The sequence below is a fragment of the Dipodomys merriami genome, unplaced genomic scaffold, assembly GCF_024711535.1.
Source record: "Dipodomys merriami isolate MVZ:Mamm:240054 unplaced genomic scaffold, mDipMer1.0.p SCAF_746, whole genome shotgun sequence".
Classification (NCBI taxonomy): Eukaryota; Metazoa; Chordata; class Mammalia; order Rodentia; family Heteromyidae; genus Dipodomys; species Dipodomys merriami.
In genome coordinates, this window is record NW_027206342.1 from 333,937 (window position 1) to 338,917 (window position 4,981).

The 4,981-nt window shown below is 32.0% G+C and overlaps 1 pseudogene; it reads right to left on the reverse strand.

Moving 5' to 3' along the window:
- Positions 1–334: 334 nt before the first annotated feature.
- Positions 335–431, reverse strand: LOC138818372 (U6 spliceosomal RNA; annotated as a pseudogene).
- Positions 432–4,981: the final 4,550 nt, after the last annotated feature.

A 4,981-nucleotide genomic window follows, 5' to 3' on the forward strand; every position in this document is an offset into this window, starting at 1 on the left:
TCATAATTTATTTTCTCCTAGATATACTTTGAATTATATATTATTTTATAATATATAGGTTCATTAATGTGTCCTTTCCGATTGCATTCCATATAGAAACAGTTTGATTCCTTTTTTTCTACGTCTTAATATTATTTTTCTTTGGGATAAAATGACAATGTTGTCTAATTTGAAAAGTTTTGTAAATTTTATGCTATGTAAATGCCTTTCTGAGGTGATTTAATACACTGATGTCAAACTAAATTTAATTATATGAATTACGTGTATTGTTACACTTGTAATTTTGTAATCATCTTTTTAATCACTTTTTTTCATTTCTTGCATCTGAAGAATGAAAAATATGGAATACTTCTCAAATTTTCATATTATCCTTGTGCAAGTGCCATGTTAATCTCTGTATTGTAATTTGAGTATACGTGTTGCTGAAGCATGTAGTATCCTCTAAATTTAATAGTTAATGATGCAATCTTTATACAGGCTTATATCTATGGGTGCCTACTTGTAACAAGGAAACCTTATTGTTCCTAACAATGCTATCGATCTTATTTCCCTTAAATTCTGTGAATAGTGGAAAAAATTATATTGATCAGTCGATTGCTCACATTTGCAAACTTTTTTTGCCAATGAGTATCTTAAGTCTTTTTATTTGGAATTTGATCATACTCTCTATTCTTTATTGTTAGGTCCAAAGGTGATGGCTTTTTCAAGTACTTATTTATCCAGCTTTGTGGACCTAATGGATACAAAGTAAGCGTTGTTTAAGAGCTACTTCTAAACTTCTTCAGCTGACATTTTCCCAAATGAGGTGTTACTGGAACAAATGTCTACCTGAGCCTTTACCCTTCTTCCATGTGGGAACAGACCAACCAGAATACCTTACCCTGACAGCAAAGATTTTCTTACTAGAACAAAACTAATCTTGGTTACAAGGGATCATAGAGGGATGAACAGTTCAAACAGAACTGTTCAGACAAGAAGGTATTTTATTAAAATGTAATTGTTTATTTTACCTTCCATTTAAAAGTAGCTAAAGCCAAGAAGGTGAAAAAATTGTTCGTATGCATGATTACTTAATGTCCTGGCCTGTCTGTAAGTTCCTGGCAGGAACTTACACTACTGCCTTTTTATCACCAAATATTTTCATAGTTGCAGGAGAAGTGCATATGTTTCTCCTCGTTATTAGGCATTAAATTGATAATGTTTTAATCACAGTGTTTCCTCTTGCCTCCATGCTGTAAATCTACAAATGATAAAGGTTTAGGTCTAACTGTATCAAACACTGAAGTAGAGATAATAGAATCATACTTTAAAACAGAGTTGCCTTTGATACAGTAACTACAACAGAACAATACAAAACGTGTGTCTTTTAATCATATTATATATAGTTATATATTTTATATTTATATGTGCTGATTTTATATTTCACACAATGAAACTTACTAGAATTAGTTGATAATTTGACAAATAAATTGATATTTATTTACTCCAATAAATAGAATTGGAATATAAATATTTAGGTTTCAAATATCTATTAGACTAGAAAAAGTATCAATGCAATCTTTTTAGTATAAACTTGTGATACATTCAAACTGTTCTTGGTCTTCTGAATCCACATGATAAAAAAACAATGTTTTCCTCTAATCTGTAATGATTTTACTCTGCTGCTCTGTTTATTTTTTTAACTCGCTTGTCCTAAAAGGTTTTTGTCCATATTTCTGAAGCATTCTTACTGATTATGCCTAAATTTTGCTAAGATGTCTAAAAAATATTATTCTTCTGCATTACCCATGGGTCCTAGGATCCCAAGGCCCAGTTACCTGCAGCAGCAGATAACAGGGGCAAGACTTTTCACCAAGGCCCATGCAACATATCAACACAAAGTAATTGAAGACCCATCTCAATTTGAATTTCCTATATTTCAGGGCCCCAATTCCTTGAGATGCAGGAATTAGCAGTAATCAATTGTGAAATGCAAGTCAACTTAAAATGAAGGATGCGATCACAAAATTTGAGAGAAAGTAATGTAATTCAAATATTCAACTTACAGATGACCAGCCCATATGAGTGAACAAGTTCACAAAGTGTCATAAGATTATATTTAATACTCCTCACCTATGATTAACGAAAGATTTTATTCCAACATTAGTGGGCCAAAAAATAGTTCCTAGAAGGATAGATCTATAATTGGTCTACCAAAGCCAGAAAACTTGACTTAGAGGTCAAATGTAATTCAGAAAAACATTTGAAGCACTAAGGAGTGCTTCAAAAAACTGGGACTTCAGTACAACATGGTTCTATGGTATAAAAATGTCACTCTCAAACCAATGATAATCTAGATTTAACCTCCTGAAAGTATATTCCTTTTCAAATAAACTTTTTTAAATCACTTTCGCCAAAATAACATTTGACAAGTTGATGATACTTAGTGACATTACAAGTTTTTCAAGTGTAGGGAGCAAGTTACAATAGAGTTGAATTATTTACACAGCACTAATGCCAAACATGTTCAACCATTCATTAAAGTGTAGAAATAGTACCACCCACAATTTGTGTTTTTCAGTATGGGCTTTTCAGAAATGTGTTTAATATGTCAGCCTCCTAATTTCAAACCCAAACGTTAGCTAATAAATTTCATCATTTAATAAGGTACATTTTAAACAATCACAAATAGTTGTCTTATCATATGTTATTTTTGTTTTCCCTCTGTCTAACATAGTAAGAAATCTGACTTTAAGTCTTGAATATGGGTACTAATCAGAGATATGACAAACATAATATCTGTCTTCTATTTCTATCATATTCCTATCTAGGAATAAATTTTAATTTTCTTCTTTTTCCAAAACTTATAGGTAGTAGAAAATAATATTCCATGTAAAATAAAAGAATCACACCATTGTACAAAGCCATTTATAAAAATGCATAGTTAGGAATACATTCTAAGCCATTTTTTAACTTTCTTTTTGACTAAAGATTAATCTTTCAAAAGGTTGAGAAAAAATCATGTTTAGGTGCTTCCCGTCTCCAGTCTTGCAAATTGTTGCTGCAGATGAATGAATTATGGAAATATAAGCTGACAGCATTTCAAGAATATGCAGGATTGAAACTCCATGGAATGTATATAAACCTTTCAAAGTATTAATAGACAGTTTAACAGAATGACTATCAGGAAGTTGAAACCAAAGAGGAATTATAGTAAAGACATAGAATGAATGAAAAATGAACAAGGAGCAAATACAGCTAGAATACTGAATGTATACATATGATGAAGGAAGTGGTCAATTGGAAATAAATCTTGGAGAAAGTGTTGGTTGAGAATGATAGGAGTGACTCTGATCTAGGAGCATTGGACAATTAGATTGATATATTTAATTGTAACACAATTGCACAAACTTTTAAAATTCAGTTAAAAAACACAACTAGAAACAAAAACACACAAAAATCACAACCAAACAGCAATCTCTAGAGAGTAGGAATATGACCACTCAAAATTTTAATCAGTTAATGAAGGGCAGTCTTGGGAAAAGCAAAAAAACCTGTTCAAAGAGGGAAGTTTGGGATAGGAGAGAATTTTGAACAGAATTAAATAGATTGTCTAAGGTTATAAATCACCTATATCTGCTGCATACAGTATCTTACTTCTACGAGTTTTCTGTCTGAACTGGATAATCCAGTCCTGAGACACACTTGGTAGCTTGTGAGGTAGAATGAAAGAAACAAGATCAAGAACCCAGTACTCCACTGGAAAGAAAACAATCCTCTATATTTTCTCTAATCGCTCTTCACTATTCTTTCTTCATACTTTTAAGTCAATTGATTTTGAATTATATTTTTCCTTCTTTCTTCTGGCAAAGTAATTGGTCAAAGTAATTTCATCAAATATTATTTGTCATTTTCTTCTTTCATGCTGTTTAATTGGCCAAGTGAGTCCATAAAACTTCCCTCTTGTGTTTGGTTGCCATGAAACAACATCTGTGTTAATAAGGAGAAATCTAATGTAAAACTTTGTCTCTAGAAAACAGTCCAAGAGGTTGTGATCACAAATATTTGGCTATATATATGTTTCTTTTACCTTGAAAGACTTCTTCTGTCTAAAGTGCCCACCAAAATATGTACTCCATCATTTGTTGGTTCAATCAGAATTGTCTAACCTCAAAGATATATTTTGCTAAGAAGATGCTTAGAGGAAACCAAAAAATACTGCACTTTTTATCTTCTATCTTAAGATTCTCCTTAGATACCATATCAGGAACAGTGAAGTTATTCTATGCAAAATTATTTTAATAGATTATTTTTCTCTTGGTTTTGCATTTGTTCACCAAGATGTATGGAGGAGAATAGAGTTAAATCACCCATACCTTGGAAGAAAGTGTCTGTTACAAAAGGAAAATGCTTCTATGTCCTACTTCTATGTCCTACTCTTAGCTCTTGCCAGAGTTCCAATTAATCACAGCTTCTTGGCTTCCAGTCTTGTGAAGCTGAACGACCATACTGGCTCCACCACTGCTACATCTTCATTATTTCTCTTTTAAAACTCTTCAAGTTGCCTCATTTGGATGTGGAATGTATTTTCATGTCTTCACTCAATCAGTTCTGCATTGTAGTGAGCCGAATGGGCTCTGTCAAATCACTTTAGGGAGTAAAAATACTATCACAATTTACATCAAAAAGTTTTGGCCTCCCTTCACTGCTGAAGTCAATACGGTTAGCTAAGGCTTCTAAGAAAACTTTTATTATTAATTTTTCCATTTGCTTAATTCTTTTCTGAACTTTTGGCATATGTAATAAAAGAAGTCTTCACTACCTCATATTAATAAGAATATTATTTTTTGTGAGCCACTAAGAAATGTGAAATCATTGGTTTGAAGTATCCAATCAAATTTTTTTCTGTGTTTCACTTCTTCACGTCCAGAGACATTGTGGAAAGTGTTACAAACAGAAATGTGTAATCCCAAAACCTTCTTTCATTGTGGAGGGCAATTTC